Source organism: Diadema antillarum, unplaced genomic scaffold (assembly GCF_040938485.1).
Source record: "Diadema antillarum isolate AM-2024a unplaced genomic scaffold, OU_Dant_1.0 seq00001804_RagTag, whole genome shotgun sequence".
NCBI classification, from domain to species: domain Eukaryota; kingdom Metazoa; phylum Echinodermata; class Echinoidea; order Diadematoida; family Diadematidae; genus Diadema; species Diadema antillarum.
This window is the reverse complement of record NW_027272480.1, coordinates 438,018-460,629: the sequence shown is the minus strand read 5'-3', so window position 1 is coordinate 460,629 and position 22,612 is coordinate 438,018. Positions and strand designations below refer to the sequence as shown.

Below are 22,612 nucleotides of genomic sequence, written 5' to 3'. Positions count from 1 at the left end.
AGAAAACTTTCGCTTCCAGACGAAAATATAATGCCCATCTGTTTTGTTGAAGTAATCAACAGCACTGTGTGGTCAAGAAAGGATATCTTGTGTTGGCCAATCTGGCTGGCGGTATACAGCTTTGTATCATAAACAAAACAATGTTCTACGTTGATTACCCAATGGGTCCTTTCCTTGATTTAACTCTTTCAGCTCTACAACTACAAATTTCCATTATGTACAGACTTGCCATAGATGTCACAGCCCACTCCAAATATTCACTATCTTATTCTCAAAATCTGCTTCCCAACCCCTTGATTGATCCATTGAATTTCTTTATTGATGTTGTTGTTGTCCCTGCTTTTATTTTACAATCACAGCAGCACTCGCACCTCCTAAATGCTTGAAATGAAAAGGAAATACTGTATTTCCATTTTAAAAAAAAAGAAAGAAGGGGGGAAATGAAAATAAACCCAACTTACTCTTTTTCTCGAGCGGCAGATAACCAGAATAACTCCATCAGGGTCCTCTACACACTGCATGGACCAACGACACGGGACGCACGGCATTTGGAGGCGTTTGGTACGACCCGGGATATATAAGTACCAGATCAATGCCTTCACCCTCAAGAAGAGGCTCTATTCCCTGCAAGACCTGTTACACTTCTCAACTGAAGACTGTCCTGCGTCCAAATCCAGCCAGCTTCCAAGCAGGGCAAACGGCAAGCAGCGTGTGAAGGCGTTAACGAAAGCCTGTCCTGCAGGCTCACGATTTAAGGGTGATAAACTGCTTCAAAGCGAAGGCATCACATGTGCTAGCAAAGTCTGGTTGTGATCTTTTAATTTCCATTCATAACTTCAGCTCCAGGAAATGTGAAAATAAATCCATACACACATGCACAACAATACCATTCCTTCCAACGCACCAAGGAAGTAAACGAGTGCCAATTCACTTTTATCCAGCGAAAATACCGTGGCGTTGGTTTCACTTTCAGTGCGTTGAAGATATTGGCAATACAGACATATGCAGATAGTGCCTCGCTATCTGATCATTCAGATACAAGACCAAGTAATTGGATACAGAGTAACTAGGCAATTGTGTGGACAATCCCGCAGACGAGATATTGTGACGTCAGTTTGGCAGATATTGACTGGACATGAAGTCTCATACAGTCCTTCAAAGATCGAGTACATGGACTGCTTGCAATATGTGACCAAGCTGTAAAATCCGCTTTTATGAAAACCAAACTCTGAAGATGGCTCTTCTTCTCAAAGCTGGCACAGCCTCCGAAGAAAAAAAAGAGAGGGGGAAAATGTTTGGAGATGGATGACACATATCACGCCTGGAATTCATGAATGCTCAGACTGGCTCTTCGGAAGTCGGGAGCGGCAAAATTGAGATGCACGGATTCTTCAACGTGTGGTGCTGGTAAGCGCATTAAGTCCACGCAAGGATCGACTGACATGCCAAGAATGAGTCAAGGAGCTCTCAATCGAATGACCCAAGCCTTCGGCTAACGGGGGGCAAACTTTCCGCACCAGGACTCGATTCGTTCTACGCACACCTCCTACTATACTTAGTCATCCGACGACGACGGAGCAGCTCATTCATTCCAGGCAAAGGGTCGGGAGGGAGAGCTGAGCTTGCCCAGAAGAAAGCAGCACAATCATACGGAAACTCTCTCGGAACTTCCCTCCTCTTGAGTTGGGGGGGGGGGGGAGGAGGTGAGGTGAGGGGGATGGGAAAAACTAGGGGCAGGGGGTAAGGGAGGGGGGTGGGAGAGCTAATGGACATATTACCAAGGATGACACAATTAGATTAGTCTTTCATTCCACACAATTTTCCTTATGGCCCCTAACTCTACATCTGATTGGATAATAGCAATGCAGGCATACTCACATTCTGATATAAGGGTGTCTTTACACTTGCCTGACTTACCGATAGCAACTCCTGCACTTTAAAAGTGATATATGTCCATGGATGACATTTCTAGCTAGTAGCATGCCATACACCAGGGATCTGTTGCATAAAACTTATTACCTGAGAAAAACTAAGGTTAACCATTAAAAAGGCACTGTTTGCACAATGTTTGAACAAACAACCAAAGATACAATCTGTACCGGTACTGCAAAGTTTTGAATACATGTACATCCAACAGCTTTGATACATTGTATATTGTGTATAAATACTGTTACAAAATAATCTCAATTAAATAACTCAATCTACCACACGAGTACCTAATCTTCCCACAGAAGTCATTTTTGTATGGTTTATCAGCAGGCAATATCTAATTTCAGCTGTCTTGATAGTCACACACTAATTTCACAAAAGTTTGTATACCTCTCTTCCTCAATATATATTATTAACCCCCTCCCCCCCCCCCCCCCCCGAGTTTCAATAATTCTGTAGATCGAGCCAACACAACAAATAAATCATTATCTTTTTGCATTAAAACAAACATCATTTTTTCCATCAAGTCAATTACATTTTCAATCCACAAAGGGCCCATGTCTAACCAGACCGGAGGATTAGGCACTAAAATGTCTGCTTTCAAAACATTATAATAACCTTCATTCATTCTGCACTTTTATTTTCATCCTTCTCATCCTCTCATATTACATTGCATTTGACTGCGTAGAATCCACAGCCAATGGAGAACACACAAAGTTTAAGCCAATACAGATAGTACTTGTCGATGCTTGTTCAGCCGTGGTCAATGCACTTTTAGAGCTCTCACTCTTCAAGGTGCGGTTGACATCCAGAACAAAACAAAAATGTGTGAAATTTTATACATTTGTTATCAATCTTGTACTTATAACCTTTCATGGATTCACACCTAGGGATGGAGAACTGTCAAGGTTTGTATCATATTTCTTAACCCATTGAGGACGAGTCCTGAGTATACTCGGGCAAGTGTCTATGGGAAATGTGTCGTAGCAAAATCAGTCCGTCCTCAACGGGTTATAGACCAGGTAGCATGGGGATACCATGGAGTGAGAAGGCTGGCTTGGTTTGGATATATGATATTAAAGGACAAGTTCACCTTCATAGACATGTGGATTGAGTGAATGCAGCAATATTTATAGAACACATCAGCAATAGTTTGAGGAAAATCGGACAATCCGTTCAAAAGTTATGAATTTTTGAAGTTTCTGCTTAGTCACTGCTGGATGAGGAGACGACCACAGCTTGTGATGTCACATGTGTACAACGATATAAAGAAAGTATAAGGAAAATTCAAGATATTTTCACTTTTCTCACATAATATACGAACACTCAACTTCTCTCTTTCAGAAGTCAGGGGGAATAATATCACCCCTAACATAAGTCAGTAACAAGTCGAAGAAATGTACACTTTATTCAAGAAGCAAAATTTTGTGAAATTCTCTTTTTATTTTCCTTATATCGTTGTACGTATGTGACATCATACACTATAATAGTCTTCTCATCCAGCAGTGACTGTGCATGATACCTTAAAAATTCATAACTTTCGAACGGATTGTCCAATTTTCCCCAAACCTTCGCTGATGTGTTCTACTAATATTGTTGCATTCACTCAATCCACATGTATACGAAGGTGAACTTGTCCTTTAAAGAATCCTCGTAACAACTTTATCACTGATCTCTATGTAAGTATGCACACGAGAGAAGACTTCCGTCTGAAGTTAACCAGTACCAATGAACGTATGCGTCGATGCACATACATGTATTATTTTGTTGACTGGTGCTTCACTTGGATTTGTGGTTTTACCAATGTATCCTGGTGGGCAAGTGAATGAATTGGGTCACCACTGAATCCCTACACATAAGTGTGTCTGATGAGCAAAAAGTCTCTCATCGAAGGCTTTCATGAAATGGTTGAAGGTATACTAACCAGGGATTTAAGAGGGCGCCATTCAATGACATGATGATAGCTGCCATCTTCATTACAAAGATTGACAATGTAAAGCTAATGTCGCTGCCGAAGTAAAGGAAAGTCGATCACATATTTAAAGGCAAGCTTCCACGACTTTTAAACAAGCAAACTACAAATTGTCTTTGAAGGATAAAATATGTATGTTGAAGGAAGAACCAGCAGGAACCATGGCTGAATGAAGAGATGAACTGAGGTTGACATTATCGTGACCACACTCACATATGAATCGGTCTTTATTTGGACATTCAGAAAGTGAATAATGCATTCAAGCATGGGTCCACGTAACAGCACCCTCAATCTAGTGTCTGTGTACCTTTAACTCAGTCAATACCATGAGCAACTCATTTATGAACAAGCCTGTAGCACTTTGAGTTAACAGCGCAGAGAGGGTAAATCATCACAAAGAGACAGAGTCTGCATCCAACAACTGGTCACTGGTCCCTGGACCGATAACATGCTTTACATTCATGCCATCGGCTTCAACAGTGATGGGTCTGCAGGGTACAGACTAGACGACTGACAGGTCCTAATTGTAAAAGGAAGACAGCATGCAGTGAATCGCGTGATCTGATTGGGTAAAGGCAATTTTTTAAAGGGGCTAGCCCCCTGCTGTGGATGGGAGCTGGAAAAGGATTGACATAGGGAGAGAAAGACTGACTTGCAGCAGAAAAGTGTCATGTGACCCCCAAGGGGTGAGGGGGTTCCCCCATCATCATAAGCCTGTCCAAAGAAGGATTATCATATCGAAAGGAAAGGAAAGGGAAGCAAAAATATCTCTGCTTAAAGGCTTTACAGTAAACCAAGAAGTTAGTTAAAACACAAGAATATGCACACTCTAGTCACGAAGCCCTCATTTTCCAAAATGTTGGCATCAAACTGTGTGTTGTCATGGCCTTTAAAGGGATGGTATAGTTTTGGTTGAGATGGGGATTCGGGTTATCACCTTTGCAAGATAAAAAAACTTATTACAGCTCTTACATGAAATGTTTAAGAGCACACAATTCTAAGATTAATTAATCAAGAGTTTGTTGGATGAAAATTGGTTGTGAGATGGCTGAGATATCTAAAATCAATGCTTGATGAAGTGGTCCTAATAAAAGGTAGGTCCCCTCCCTTTAAAAAGGGATCACAAATAGCTGTCACAAACAGTATCCTAGAGGTGTTGCAAACAGCAGTCTTATCCTTGTAACAGTAGCAGCATTTGTCCTGTTCCTTCTTGGTCTATATGTAACATGATAGACCTTGATATGTGCATCAGACTTCATGGTTGGGGGGGGGGGGGATGATGGAAGAAAATGTTCCACTTTTTTTAGATGCTTTGAAATTAGCAGCATTTCCTGTCTGTAAAGATAGAGACAGCCAATCCGTAATTAGTATTATTGTCACATGACCTGGACTGCTATAATGGTCCATCGGTGATATGTTTATGTAACATGACATGCAGACATCAGAGTTTACCTTGTTAATACTAAGCAAAAGGGGGCTCCGAAGCCTCCTAGATAGCAGCCTCGAGCAGCCTTTCAGCTCAGTATAAACAGACAGCATTCAGATCCAATCAGGTCAGGTTCTGAAACCACCTCGGCTGCAATAAATATGTCCACACAGACATGTAGTTCCCAAACTTGAAATTTAGGTCGAAAACTGTAACTGCCAATGATTAGCTCCACTCGTAAATTCACGACGCGGGTTCACATGCGCACGCTAACTTTAAGTTACAACTTACAAGTGAATCCCGCTTGATGATTACACTGGAGGTGCAGAGTCTTCACTATGACCTTACGCTCGTACAAAATAGCACAGCTGGAGGTTGACCCGGAAGCGAACGAGAAGCGAGGTTTACGCCAACACACTCTCTCTTCCCTGATGACTGGTATGGTACATACATGATAGACTTACCTCAAATAGCAGTGACTGGTACTTTTCTTTTCTCTCTTTTAAGTAAAGAAAACCTTATTTTCCCGGAGTACATCCTCTTTAAGTTACTTGGTATCCCATTGCGTTTCAGTCCATGATGAAAAATTAAAACAAAAGGGAAAATCAAGGGACTACAAAAGCCTGACAAACTTTAGAATGCAATGTAATGAAAAGAAAAAAAAAATGTCTCACAAAATCACTTACCAGTAAACATTTTATGTGGTACCAGAAACAATGCAAATATAAGACTTTTTGTTCAGACAAAGGACAAAAAAAATCAAAGTTAACAGTCTGAAAGTTAATGTTGGCACAAGAGAAAAGAGTGTATCAAATCTATAGTGCTCTGTGGGTGCACACGTACACTTGATTGGACTTTTGTGTTTTTCACAATAATTCCTATCTCTAGATAATATCCTGTCGTGACCAGTAGGATGTTAGGATGAGCTCAGCCCTGTCATCAGAGGATCACGCAAAATCCTGTTTTTCCTGCCATTTTTCCTGACTGCCAAAATCCAGCTTAGCGCACGCAGGGGCTCTTTGTTCGAACGCGGGACCTGTTTTTCGCTGTGCAGCCGACTTTGGAATGGCATGAGCGTCAAACAATCTTGTCAGTCTGCAAAGTGATGTTCAATACACTAATTTCTAAACATGTCATCATGCTCCAAAAGCATTCGGTTAATGGAGGACGGACAGATTTTGAAAATAAAATTGCTCTTTCTAGCTTTTGAATGTCGTCACCATTATCTGCTAAGCACAACACCATGAATCCTTGTATATGATCAACTTGATATTCAGAAAGTAACACTCTTTTTTCATACTATCTGACAGACAATGACAAATACAGGTGACAATTGTTATGACACTCTTGCAACTGACAGTTTTCATTTGTTGTATCAAAATGTCATTAGAGCCGAAGCATAAAAGATACGAAGATATAAAGACAATACCTCTGGGACCTGAATATACTTTGTTGCAAACAGAGATTTTTTATAATGTGTTTGTTAAAACAGGAGTGTACTGTAAGTAATTGATCATGACAATTGGATGTCAAATAAGAAAACAGAATCATGTGTGTCCATCTGAGAAAAAATATCTGATGCAACCATATATTTAGCGAGTCTAAATCTTTGCTAATCGTGACTTCCCAACGATTGGTTAAATCCGCGATCGTCAAATACTGTTACTGAACGGAGACATTCATACTTGTGCGCCACATTCATATTGGGATCAGATTCATTATTTTTGCATGCCTTTGATTTATTAAAGAGCACCTGACTCGCGAAATTCATGAAAATAAAAACCTTGCAAAATATTTGGCGTATACAGTATTATTAAAGTAAAATGAGACAAAAAGATGATGTTATTGACTATGCACAGCTCTTCCAAATGAGTGTGCACACAAGTGTTATGAACCCGATGTTTTTGGTCATTAGCTTTCAGTCAAATTCAATTACCTTTCATTTCCAACAAAATTATATACAATCATAAACACAACATGACTACTATAAGAATACAAAATATAAAAAAATATTTACATCTTATGCAATTCCTACACCCTAAATATCATGTCGCTATGCTATGTTTGGCATGTGAAATTGTTATATACACTCAATGGGTTGGACTATTTTTTTTTTTTTTTTTTGGGGGGGGGTTAATTCTTTGGGTTACATAATTATCAAACTCCTAATCAGTTCAAGGCTATTCATTACATCAAAAGATCAACAGAAGCAAAAGTGCAGTGAACCCCATAAGCTAGTGTCAGGGACTCCCATCCCACTGATAGCCATTTGGCAGTCAAAACATTCCCTCCCTTTCCTCCTGAACCTCTTATCTCGCACAATAAACAAGAAAGATACACAAAAAAATCATTAACCTCCCATCATTCCTGGACTACTATGAGCTATGGTGGCCTTAAGCATTAAAAAAAAAAACAGAATTACATGTACTATGGAGTTAAAAATTTTTGCATGCATGAAACATTTGCCAATTTCGTGAGCCAAGATTCGCAAAAGTAAAATGCCTGCAAAATGTTCCTGTCTACATGTACAATAGACATGATTGTGCATAGCACAGCTCAGGTCGGGCTGAGCCCTCCTGAATTAGAATTAGCTACTACTGTATACGCCATATATTTCGCAAGTCTAAATTTTTGCGAATCAGGAATTCCTGACGATTTCACGAGAGGTTAAATTCGCGATCGTGGAGTCTGTACCGAACGGAGAAGAGTATACGTGTACGTCACATTCACATTGGGATCAGAGTCAATATTTTCGCATGTCTTTAATTTCGCCGAACGGAGAAGAGTATACGTGTACGTCACATTCACATTGGGATCAGAGTCAATATTTTCGCATGTCTTTAATTTCGCGAATAGCACCTGACTCGCGAAATTTGCGAAAATAAAAACCTCGCGAAATATTTGGCGTATACAGTACATGTATGTAGTAGTGCACATTCAGTTTCGTTGTGTGTTTTATAACGACCAGCAGTATGTGTTCAACAAATCCCTGTATTATTTGGTTGTACATAATGTAGTATAATTCTTATTTTTTCATAGTCAGTTATTTGTGCAAGTAAGTTGTGCTGTGAAAAAGACCATCACCTCCTATTTGCGAAAGCTACATGCTGCGAACATTTTTTGTTTCACAGTATAGAGGTGAAAGAAGGAAAGACAGAGAACAGACTCTTTCACGCAGACAAAATAACGGGATGACCATCGCGATTCAAAGACCGAGATTTTTTAACGAAATTTTTTTCACCTGTTCAGGTAGACAGAAATATCCTGCTAATTGCCGGTCACAGAAATTCGTCGACCAAACTGCGCATGCCTGAAGTCTACTAGAATGGTGGCCCTTGTCCTTGTGTTAGTGCGCTGTTCAATCACGCGTGTTTTGAATGACGGGACAACAAAATCTTTAGATCTTTTGCTCCAGCATTCACACACCCACTGCAGTGCAAATTATCGTGCCATTTCATAAAGTATCGTGATAATTCCAAAATGATCTCAAGATATCTTGGGATGTGGATCATGATGCTAATTACTCTTGCAAATTTCCATATTGGCAAATATCTCACGATGCAAATCTCAAAAATTTGTATCTTATAATTTGTATCAGTTTAAATCCTACTCAAGTACAACCCGTACTAATCACCAGAATCCATGGGGACTTTTCCGCATTTCAAAAAATGGTAGAATTCTCTCTTTATGCGCCACAGTGTACTTGCAAACTTGGCATGCCGTCCACTGAGTCAGGCGTATAAACGTGCGTGGCAGTAGGAAGTGGAAATATCTTGACATATACACAGTGACCTGTCAGACACTTTTCCGTGAGTGAGTCGCAAAACTCTTCCTAAACACACAAAAGAGAAGGAAATTGGTGGTTTGCAATCCAACACAAACCATCAATTTCCCTCAATCGCATTAGACACAAGTTTATATCATATTCTTTAAGTTTAATACCATGAAATACATTTAAAGATTCTACATAGCGTGCCAGTTTGTTCTGTTTACGAATTATCGATAAGATTGGAATCAAGGACAGGATACATTTTCATTAACTCCACTGACATCCTATTTGGGATATGAGAGTTCAACTCAAACATGTCCGAAAAGAGATGTAAAGTGATAAGTATGACGCAGTTCACGTTATGAAACCTTGCAGTTTTATCGATGAGATTACTACACACACACACACACACACACACACACACAAACACACACACACATACACACTCACAAGTCTAACTGCCAGTTGTTACGTTTCACTAAATCTGTACACCGTAAGTTGGTCACCATAGTACACTGTACATGTACTTGACAAACGTAGCGTTAGTTGCTAATCGTAAATAAGACTGAGATTTGATAAAACTCTAGTGGCAGGAACCTTGTACCAAAGTTCCAGGAATGCGAGCAAAATCAACAGAGAAGTCATTGAAAGTGTCCAGTCGATGACAATGCTCTTAGTGACTAATACTAACAGCCTTTTTTTTTCTCAGTCTTTTGATATCATGAGTCAACTGAAGTAAAAATTTTTAAGTGGAATGAAAATATGGATGATCTCCTACGCAATGTTCTTCTGGCTATACAAACGAATCCCCACCCCCTTCCCCCTTCAGTGTATTCTGATATCAAATTTATAGGAATTACCAAAATTGTAAGATACTGATAAAATTTTGATGTATAAGGATAGTGATCACTTTTATGTGTTAGTCAGTATGCCTACACATCACATTTTTATAGAGATTCCCTATAAAACTATGGCCATTTCATTGTTTCTAATAAATTGTTATCATAGATGTAAAAGCATATCCACTAAGAACAATGTTTCATTCCTGAATGATAACAATGACAACAATAATTGTAATAAATATCAGATGATAACACTAACAATATTAAGTCCCGAGTATGCATGGGCAGGTGTCTGTGGAAAATGTGTGTTGTAGCAAACCAGCCCGTCTTTAACAGGTTAATAATGACAACAGCTAAAATTGGAAAAGAAAGTATACAGAAAGTATACAGAAAATATATGAAAGCTTCTATAAAAGGCATTTTATTTGGATGGAACTATGGGACTTTTTGATAAAATATTCAAGTTTTTAATTATCTTTTAAAGGATTCAAAATTAAAGGCACTGCTGTTTCTGCTGATTGTTGTACTGTACATTGATCCAAAATAGAAGTGCTAGGGTACAAAACTGCTCAATCTAAATGGTCTCATACAATTGTACATCCCACTGGGTACAACATAGAAACTTTTTTTTCCTCTCCTACACTGATATCAGTGCCTTGATATGATGCCATAAATCAATCAATAGATGTAGAAAAAAAAACTTAAATTTATATAATTTCCAATGAAGCAAAGAAATGAAAGGTTTAGAGAACAAGCTTCAGCTATGAATTCATTCAAAATGACTCTCTGACACAATAGCTCTTAAATTTCACATCAAGACGAGAAAAAAAAAAATGGAAACCAAACATTCAGATTCATATTACTTAGGACTCAGCATTATAAAACTCATATCAAATCCCACTTTTTCATGAATACATCAGAGAAGCTTGTAACTTTCTAGCTTCATGCCTGATTTTAAAGAAAATCTCTTCCATTCTGTCATGTGATTTCTCTTTATCTACTGAAGTCAACCCAAAATGGAAATGGAAATGGAAATTTTCTGGTATGAAATCAAGGCAAACTCTTCATCATACAGGTTCAGCTCTTTGGAATGCAATAAACCCAGAGATAATTATAGTCAGCAAGATAATAACTTATTTAGGAAGCAGTATACCAAAAAAAAAATGTCTTTTTACTGAAACTATATATTTAACCATCTTTTTTTACGTCTATTTTCATCTTTGTTTTGTTGTATGTTTTGCTTTGTGTATTTTTTGTATAAAACTTTTTATTTGTTCTCTGAAAAATAATTTGCTCTGTCCACTTTAAGATAACCTTGACAACAGTGTACATGCACTTAAAGGCCTTACTGGCTTTTATGTGTACATCATTTTCCATTTTACTTCTTTTCTGTTGTGATTTGTGACAATTTATGCCTGTCAATCAGTGTCATTTTGTTGTTGTTATTGTCATCTTTTTTATGCGTGTGTGTTTGCAATTTTATCTTGTAACAGTGGATGTTTAATGTTGGGTTTTTCTTTTGTAATTTGAAATGAAAAATAGATGAATTGGATTGAAATTGAATTGACCCCAAAGCATTTTGTTATTTCAATTTAGCAACAACTTTGCCTCATACCTTTAAAACCAGGGAGACAGACATTTGGCAATGGCCATCTGACAATCCAAGCTGTCATCGGCTGGAGTCCATCCACTTGGACTGGTCAGCCAAGCGGAGGGAAATGGCACTAATTGACCACCCATAATTTGCAAAATATCATGGTCAAAAGACTTTTGGCTGGTGAGTGCAAGTTCCCGCCAAGAAAGCACAAGGGAATAACGTCCAGTTCTTCACTGGACGATTCTCTTCCTCGTCCACTGCCGCGATTGCGATCTTAAAAATTAGTTTTAGGGCAATGATACGCCAAGAGTTCTTAGTCCAGACTTTAACATGTGAGTATAATGGGACCAAAGTCTAATTGAACGTTTGACGCAAGTTATGACCTACATATAGCTATGAAAATAAGTTGCAAAAGAACAAAAGAGGAAGTCTATTCACACACAAGGCCTCCCAAATCAATCACTAATCTTGATTATTTTTCACAAATCAAAATTTGCAGGAACATGAAACTGGCTTTAACATACCGATGAATTTTGAGAAAAGTGGGTCACAATGAATTATGATCACAGATGACGCTTCAAAACACCAAGAATAGCCATAGTAGAGTTTTTATTGACAAAGTAAAGAATCCGGCTTCTTGCTAATTAAAAATAAGCAACTAAACTGAAAGATTTGGCCGGATGTTATTGTTTATCAAATACTTTCACAAGGAAATGCCAATTTTCATCTGGCAGCAATCGAAGATACTGTTTCAATCCTGTGATAGACGAATTTCATAAATTTTTTGAAGAAAATGTTGATCTAAGGTGACTGAGCTGTACATTAGGACGATGGTCAAATGCATGGAAAACATACCAAAGAAAACATACCAACATTCCAGGTACAATGTAGATGCAAAAGTTTTGAGAATCTGTTGTCCTTATCAAGTGATTTGTGACTTTACATCACCATATACATGAACCGTTTACTGGATGGTTTCCTAGACCCCGTTTACAGTGCGGGGCTGGGCCGAGCCGCGGCCGAGCCGCGGCCGAGTCCAGCCTCAATTGCGAGGCCGGGCCCCGCAATTTTGTCCGTTTACACTGCCGGGCACGGCCGCGCTTTTGATTCAAACCTTTCAATATGTTGTTGTAGTGGCGCTCTGCTTGTAAACAAATGCAATTTGGTATTGTCTGGTTTTCAGACCCTTTGCCAAATGAATTCCGTGGTGACGAAGTCGCCGTTCGGGCAAAGGCCTTTGCCGAAGGAAAAAATCCTTTACAGGACAAAACCACCTTAAACTATACTAGTTTTCGACGTTGAGAGGGTTAATATCCTGAACAGCGAAATAGTACCGGCAGAGGGTTTGGAAGCCAGACTAAAATTGGCCACGCATTTTACGTTTACACTGAGAAAAGGCCGGGCTCGGCCGTGGCCGAGACCACCTCCAGAGCGAGGCCAAATGCGAGGCCAAATGCGGGCCAATTTTGGCCTCGCATTTGGCCTTTTGCGCGTTTACACTGAAGCGGGGCTGGGCCGAGCCGCGGCCGAGCCTCGCACTGTAAACGGGGTCTTATACCACTACTGTATAAAAATAGGAATTATGAAGTGTGGCAAATCCAGTAACTTCCAGTAAATAACATTTTTGAAGCTTTAAGCATTTAATATCAATGTTATCTTTTTTTCATAACATCACATCTTCACAATATAAAATATTCTCTGGTAGTATTTGTAGGACCATGCAGGTAACATTTTCCAAATGTGGAACATAGTGAAGCAGTGTCCTCATCTGCTAAGGACCTACAATTACTTGGTCTCGTATGGTTTGATACACCTGTAAGTTCTTTAACCCATTGAGGACGGACTGATTTTGCTACAACAAGCATTTCCCATAGACACCTGCCCGAGTACACTCGGGACTTGTCCTAAACAGGTTAATACACTGTATCTACATCTCCTTTAATACCAAGATTATTAATTGTCATCTTTATGGGCAGACAGTGAAGGTTAGAGCAAAGAACCTTAACAATATAAACTAGTCTAGCTTCAGGTCTTTTTTTAATTGAAAAAGAAAACAACAAGTATACAAGTAGCTTGGGGATATTGGGCATCATATTTGTTTCATCACGAATGACATGATTTGTGCAAGAACTCAGATGTTCCTCTTGAGGATTTTTGAAGAGCAGGTCTGGAAGAAGAGACTACTAGTAGTGTCAGACTCATGTTCATTACAGAACATAACAGGAAATACATTCAGACTTGAATCATGAGCAAACGTTTGGATGAAGCCGCGCCCCTTCCCCCCCCCCCCCCCCAAGACTAGCAATGAAGAGTGAGAAAACATCGGATATCCTTTTCGATGTCTGACAGTGGTCCTGGATGAGCACTAACCCATGGAAGATGAGCTGATTTTGCTGCTTAACCCTTTAGCAACTGAAGATTCCATACATAATGGTCTATTGTTCCCTAGAAGGTACAATGTACAGCAATATTACTCTCATTTTGACAACATATATTCTAAATTTTACACTCCATTATTCCTCAAATTAATACAAACAGATATATCTGTTTTTCATTTATCACTTGTCTCTTTATAATATGCTTTTAATACTCAAACAGATAGAACTGTTTTTATTTTCTAATTCAATTCTTTAAATATGATTCCATATTCCTGAAATTGATACAAATGGATAATACCTGTTTTTGCTTTTTAAACTCTTCATATTCTATTTTTCTACATTATGACACCTGTCTTGCATCTGATGGAGAGGGAAATGGATACATGTGCTAGCTTGTGAATTGAGCTGTGTTTACACCAAATCTGGTAAGAGTCACAGAACGGGGTTTTTGCTATAATGCACCAAAAGGAACCATGTTTGGTTCTGTTACAATATCTCTTTCCCGCTAACAATTTTGTAATCAAAATTAATCTTCTACTGTTGATTTTTGCTGCTTTTGATTTTGATGTATGAATAGCATTTTGGGTGATTTTGTATTGAATTACTGATTCTTTTTTAACAGAGCCAGACATGGTTCCTTTTGGCATACCATCCAAAAACCCGGCCCCATGCCCCTACCGTGCTCTGTGTAAACATGCCTACGAACCACAGATGAAATCAGACGAGATGTATAACGTATGTTCGGACAGTATCAGAGCACCCTCGTCACTTCCTTCCGTCTCGGCTGACAACGCCGGAGAGGAAGTCGCAAATTTCCTCCCAATCGATTTCTTTCTGCCACTGAGAAAAGCTGCAAGAGTGCCCCAGCACGCGTCTGTCATACATATACACATACATGTATATATATATCAAAAAACAACAACAACTCACTGCACAGAGAGCACATTCGATGAAACAGGATTGCACACAAATCGTACACTGCAGATGTGCATACACACACATTATACGGTTGGAATTTCCTTGTAAGCAATGTACTGAAGACATCATGTGGGATTTGAAGGATATTTAATGGAGAATATGCAGTATATATTTGGCTTTGGTAGACAGAAAGACTAAAGTGAATCATTTCACAGGCTTCTAATGGCTGGCTGATGGGCAAATCTAGCAATTTGATTTAGGCTGTTTCTGCACAGGTCAAGAAACCTTATTGCAATGCTAAATTACATTCAATATTGCAATTACGATTGAAATTATTATCCTTACACTAGACTAAGGAAGGCTTAGTGGATTCTGCAGTTTTGAATTTCAGAGCGAGGAGAGGAGGTGTGGCTTCTTTTCACATTCCCATCAATCACTCTTGAGTGGTAAGTAGGACAAGCTCTGATTGCAGTGCGAGCATTTGAGGAGCATTTTTTTTTTTTTTTGCAGAATTGGTTGAAAAGTGACTGTAAGCTCTGCCCCCTCCCCAAAAGAAGAAAAAAAAAAAGACATGATTTTGATGTCAATCTGTACACATAACTGTTCCATTCTGTGATTCTGGCAAATCGTGATTGTAATACACCTCTGGACCATCTTTAGAATCAAGATAGAAATCACGATTCAAAACCCCTCCGGGATTCCAGTTTGCATGCACACAGCAAAAACGCGTAATTTGAATCATGGTTCAACTAATGCGCCAATACAATCATGTTTCAAATTACGCATCGTTGGTACTTGTAAAAACAGACTTAATAGTCAAAGTGACCAATTGAATTGTCAACAAGGAGTGGCGCACTGGTTAACTAGCTGTCCTAAGGCCCATGAATACTGTAAAAACAAGGAATGTTGCGTGCATTTTAATTTTGAGAATTTCGCGAGACCAAGATTCACGAAATTAAAATGCACATGAAAGCTCTTGTCTACACTATATGCATTGAATGTTAGAGGCAACTCGCGAAAATTCCACGACATGAAAAAGGCCGTTGGCTCCAATACACAAAAATTTCATGCCGCGAAAATATCGTGTTTCATAGTAACACAAGTGAAGTACAGATCTCAAAAGTCCCTTTTGTGCTGATCTGTGCTCTGCTTCAGCTGTTCGCTGCACTTGTGACTGTCTGCAAGTTAACAACAGTATGAGGATCCTTGACTGAGGCTAAGATTTGTCACTCTCTGAGGTGATCGGTTTCTGTGGTTTGGATGTAGATGTATGGGATGGGGGATTCTTCCCATTCACCTAGTGATGGTGCAGGTAGTGATGGTATGTGGTCATTACTCACTGTACACTACCAATGTCTCCTTACCCACAAAGTTTAACATATATAGTAAGCTTTATGATAACCTGCTTAAGAGACTAGTCCTGAGTTTACTCGGACAGGTGTCCATGGAAAATGTGAGTTATAGCAGGGCCGGCGGAGCGTTTTCAAAAGTGTGGGGGCCCATTGCGCGTTTCATGAGCTAACAAGCAAGACATGAATTGAAAAAAAAGGTCTTCAGCTCATCTCTCCATTTCCATTTCCGGTTTTTTTCAGCTGACAAGCAAAAATACTCTTCCTCCAACTGTCAAGAGTAGTAAGACCTTACGTCAATTTAAAAGGCTTTATAAAAAATATATTTTTGATGAAATGTATCTGAAACTGCAAGTATAAGTATGCATTGTTTCCACCTCTGCCTCTTTTCTTCTCTTTTCATTGTATCTTTGACCTTTGTTTTAGAAATGAATTTGTATGATAATTGTTTAGTTGAAATGTATTGATAATTGTTTGTAGGGGATCATTTCCAACAAGCCTCTTGTGTGCTTTCTATGATCCCTCCATTCAAAATGTATAAATTGTACCAAGGCAATTGTGTTTTGATATTTGTAAATGTTATGTTTTGATATGGAAATGAATGAATGAATGAATGAATGAAAAAAAAAAGGGGGGGTCTTCAGTGGAAAAACATTACCTTTAATAACGTGCTCACACAAAAAAAGTGTGGGGCCCAAAGTGATGACACATTATGTATTCCTTTGTATGGTGCACAAAAAGTATGGGGGCCCAAGCCCCCACGCGCCCCCCCCCCCCCCCCTTCCGCCGGCCATGTATATTTTCCCCTCCCTTATGATAGAAAATGGTTACAGGTTGGAAGCGATCACAGCTGAATAGGAGAACGGAACACAACAAATCTACCAGGTTCCACCACAAGGGGGAGCTCTTCAAATACAAGTCTTTCTGTCTCATTGCTTGAACTGTTGATTACAACTCCCATACAACACTCACTGCCAACACAGCCTAGGAATAGCTGCAAGTCATAATACTGCCTGAACACTGTGACGATAGTTGTCTCAAGAGGGCAGTATAACAGGTTGCTCACAACCTGCTAGTGGGTGTGTCGGCAAAGCACAATATTTAGGCTTTCCTCTTCCATGAAATGGATGCTTGCCATTGAAGTGAACCTTATGGTCTGCAGGTCCTGATTTTGATTTAATTTCACTTCCTCTGGTTCCTATTGGAGATATACACTCATTCTACAATTCATGAGAAAATTCTCGGAGTCCCAATCAACAATAAAACCTTTGTGAACTACATCAGTAACTCTAGTCAAATGGACTTACTTGTAATTTGGAGTAGCGACGTTTCACATCCTCTCCGGGACGCTTCATCAGGCCGATGATCTTTGATCGATGATCCTTGGGGGGCAATTAATTGCCGCCAAAGATCAGTCGGCCTGATGAAGCGTGCCGGAGAGGACGTGAAACGTCGCTACTCCAAATTACAAGTAAGTCCAGTTGACTAGATTTACTGATATTGTTCATGCTCTACTTTACCTGGATGACTGAGAACATTCACAGACTAAAGCCTTTGGTTACCAAGGCAACACTGGGGCTTCAAAGATGTATTTCCCCGTCCTCTGATTGTCCTCTGAATTTCAGCTCCACTTACCACACACAAGTGTAGCATCCTCTTTTGGCCAAACATTTAACCCTTACAACTTCCTTCATGTAGTACAATTGTATATATTGAATTGTGATGTAGACGGCCTGGCGGTGTACATGTATGTGAATGCTACTATGACTTGTGACGTTGCAAAAACTTGTATTGCGTTATGTAACGTTGTTAACAAGATGCAACAACAATTACAAATGATATAAACTTTGTTTTAGAAAGCTGAGGGAGTTAAGTGAGGACCAACGCGGCTGACAGGAACACAGTCACTTGTCTGCAAATATATCTGGATTTTAGTTAATTAGCTGTGATTAAATGACTGTTTGCATCCATCAAAGAAACTGTTATGAGCTTGCATTGAGCTACATGTATCCTAGTGGGTGTGTATGTGTGTAGCATGATTCTTCATCATACCACTCTTTCCATTCCTGTCAACCCTTTAAAGCAAAACCAAACTATTTAAAATCAACAGACGCCTTTCAACTGAAAGTGAATACTTCCTGGTATTTGTTTCCCTTTCTCTACAGTAATCAAAATATTCTCTCTTGTCAATATCCTTCCCTCAAGATGAGTGACAGTTATATGTAAACAAGATGACCACAGGTTGAATGAAGTAAACATATTCTTTTTTTCTCTCTCTTTCTCTCACGAAACAACAATACACAAGTTTTCTCATATCATCTTAAAGAGCCATAGTTTAGCTATAAGACTATAAATAAACTGATGCAAATTCTTATTCATCCAGTCGAAGTGTAGCTTCCAAATTCGTCTAAATCAGAAATTGGACTTAAAACTTACTTCATGCAACGTTTTGCTGTTTAAAAGCTGATTGTTAAATGGCAAACGTCGCACAAAGGAGAAGTTGATTGTTAATTGGTGGAACGTCGCACGACAAAAGTTCCAGGTCCAGTTTTTGATTTAAAAGAATTTGGAGGACTATAAAGACTTTCCAACACTCCTTCCCATTTATGATCATATAAGAGACGACATCATTGCAACGTCTGTGGAAATGAGAACTGGGTAGCTGCAACCATCATTTGTGACCCGCCACGTCAAAAGGATCCAAAAGCCGCTGACCGCTGAGCCAAGAAAATCGAGTTTGAAGTCAGATCATCAAAATTGGTCAAAACCATCAACTATCTGTTTTTGACATAATTTTGTGGTCTAAATGTTTCGTCCATCATCTGCTGAAATTTAGAAGGTAAATGATCAAAGGAAAGGGAAGAAATTAGCATTTTTCTGGGCCATGATTTTCCGCGTTTAAACCGAGCAGAAACATGTCCGAAGATTTGGATTTAGCACCGCATATATACTCTGCTCCAAGCAAGAGGGGAGTGATCTCATTGGTGAGTATGTTGCATCCTGGTTACTGATTGGTCGTGAATAGACTGCTGGCGCTAAGCTTGCATGAACATTGTGGAGGTTGCTAGGGGCATACCTTCTATAGTCAACAGGTGAAATGTATAGACCTCCCCTTTATCATGATTGCTCTGGAAGGAAAACTTCGTCGGTGATCTTCTCGAAATGCCGATTTCTTATACCACTTGACATGCTCTCTTAAAATCATCGATATCTCTGCAACCGAGTACTTTTGAGTCATGTTATGTATGCGATGAAAGCGGAAAAATAAGGGAATAATGTCATGTCATTTTCAGAAAGTCGACCTCCCCGACTTTCGGATCCTTTTGTTGTAGCAGGTCACATTTTAATCATGGAATAACAATTTTTTTTTCTGTTGTAAAGAAAAGATAGATACATTTGTAGATAGATAGATAGATAGATAGATATATAGATAGATAATTAGATAGATAGATAGATAGATAATACACTGATTGAACAATACACGATTTGGAGGCCAATCCTCACACACGACTGTTTCCTTCCGTAATTCTGGCAAATCGTGATTGAAAAACCCCTCCGGACCACCATTTGAAACACAAATGGCATTACGATTCAAATCTCTCCGCGACTGCAGTTTGTATTCACACGACAAAAACACAAAAAATTTGAATCACGATTCCAGTGATGTTTAATTACAATCGTGTTTCAAATTTCACACTCTCAGTATGTGTGAAAGCACTCTTGGTTAATTCACATGGTGCAGTTGTTAGAAATATAACACGTTTCATACACTTTACCTCTTACTAATGTACACATCACCAAAGCTATGAAACTTCACATAATTACCCAGTACATGTATCAAGTTCTTCCTGTCAAAAACAAAAAACAAAACAAAACAAAAACGAATAGCATAATGAAGTAAACTGGGCTGCCGTCATGACAACCGAGTTTTGATGGCTCCGAGAAATCTTAGAAGGTTGTATCTCCATACGGAACTGTCAAATATCTAGTATTTCAGATGATTGATTACACAGTAAATGTAATTTCCCACGAATGAGCACAAACAGGAAGAGAAATTTGGAAGAGAAATCCTCGAATGACGAATACGAAGACTAGAATGCAGAACAAAGATACAAGTATGTTGGACATAAAACGGTACTCAAACTTGCTTTTCATATTTCTGAAAATCCTTGTTTAGTCATTTGAATACAATGTAGCAAAACATCAATTTGAGGGCAAAATTTCTTGTGTTTAAAACTTGGCTAAGATGGCATTTTATGTTGCAATGACTGACAAGAGAGGTTATCATATCTGTTTCTTCCGGTTTTTGTGAGGTTTTTTTTTTCAAGGTCAATAAACATCAGCTGATGTCGGTCCAGTCCAAGCGGATCTGAGCTCTGGATGGAATCTTCTCCCCGAGCTCCGCGCATTCAATTGATTGCTTCCTAAATACAAGCACAGAAACGGAGGACGCTTGCCTCACCATGTAACAACATTTCCTGCAGCCGACAAGCATGGTACTTGCATGGTCAGCGTCCAGTTTCAAATCAACTGGCTGCATCAACAATCCCTGGACGAGAGTGAGATCATGTCTGGGATTAAAGGGAATGTTTAGATAGTACTACAATTAGCTGTTATCTGCTCTTCACACAACCAAAGATGTATCCCTTTTCGTGCCCAGTGTATAAATTCGCAAGCAGCTGGTCTGCAAACTGAAAGTAAGATAAACCATTCAGGATTGGATTACTTGGCTAGAATAAAACCATCACTGCCACCCAATACAACTGAATGACTGTACTTTAATAGTGTCCACAAGATAACACAATGTTACACGCGAATCAGACTAGAGAGTGTTAGGTTACAAATACACACACATATACATACAAACACAAAACAAAACAAAATAAAACAAAACAAAAGACAGGCATGTATGGCTTCTAGCATAAACCTGCAATTCTCAGTTAAAGGGATGGTACAGCATTGATGGAGATGAGAATTGGGCTTTTAACTTTTTGCAAGATATCAAGAAAACACTTATGATATAGTACAGAGCATACCATTTGAAGAGGAATTCAAAGTTTATTTGATGAAAATCGGGTTTGGAATGACTGAAACATCCAAAAACAAAGTAAAACAAAGCGATTGTAATAAAATGTAGGTCCCACACTTTATTATCGCTTTTTTTGGATATCTCAGCCATTTCAAAACCAATTTTCATCAAATAAATGTTGAATTCCTCATAGAATTACATGCTCTTTCATATTTCATAAGAGCTTTCTCATTATCTCACCAAAAAATGTTAGAAACCTGAAATTAGGTCTCAACCAAAACTATACGATCCCATTAAGCACCTTCAGTTTGATAGGGACAAAGGTCAAAAGACTGTTTAAGAATACCTGGGTTGCTAATGTATGTACATCTGTAGGTGTGACCACAAATGCTTGCTGATTCAACTGCTCTCTTTGTAGATTAAGTCTACACCAACAACAAGTAAAAGCTACATCAGACACACTTTGTCCTGGACAGAAGCGGAGGGCAGTTTTGAAGTCAGAACTAAACGTAATGTCAACCGTTCCTCTCTCTCTCTCTCTCCCTCTCTCTCTCGCAGGACACAAAATTCCTCGCGACAAATTGCTTCTCGTTGGATTAGCATCTGTCAAATTAATAGTTTCCTTCCCCCAAATGAAAGACGCTCATTAGGCCCGTGTCTGGCTCGCTCCACACAGTGCATTCCATCCAGCCCAGCAAACTTTTCTCTGCGTGTGTGCCTCTGCTGCCCCCACATGTTCGTTCAAAAAAACAATCTCTCAAGGGAGTCAACTTTCGATTCCAAAATAGGCCGGACGCTAGTGCATTCTGCCATTGAAGCAAGATCAAATATAAATGCCTGGGAAAGATTCGCATGTGCATGAGTGCAGCAAAGCAAAACGCACGTTATCAGGAGTTTTATGTGAAAGGAGAAGGCACTGGTTTTACCCCATTGAATCTTGAGATTTTGTCATACTCAGGGTTGTTACAAAGGGTTGTCATGTGGTGCACGGAACGAACAGGTTAAAGAAATCCTCACCATCAACACATCTCTGTACAAAAAGAATTATCACATGTAGCAAAGCTCTTTAAAGTTCATGAGTCCCTTTTGCAACCTTTCATATTAGGTTGCTTTTGTAACCTGGTATATCATAGAGGTCTACAGGTAATTCAGACCTTTCCTCATGATGGTACAATTGGAAATTTCTTTATGATGGAGGGGGAATAAATGCTATAGATTTCCAGTGAATTTATTCAGAATCTGAATAAATTCAAACAGTTATTCTCTGTACAAAAAGGGAGCATATTTTTGAGTGACATGGAGCAAGTTTTTTTCTTCTTTTTAAAACTCCAGGGTGTATTTCACTGAGATTTCACACACATAGTTTGGAGACATTATTCTTCAGCCACGCAACATTTTGTGAT

The 22,612-nt window shown here is 39.1% G+C and overlaps 1 protein-coding gene across 1 annotated transcript in view; it reads right to left on the bottom strand.

Annotated features, from left to right (window-relative positions):
* Positions 1-22,612, bottom strand: part of LOC139712423 (rho GTPase-activating protein 18-like) — a 200,525-nt gene that overhangs the window by 109,198 nt on the left and 68,715 nt on the right. The gene's annotated exons all lie outside the window — the stretch shown is intronic.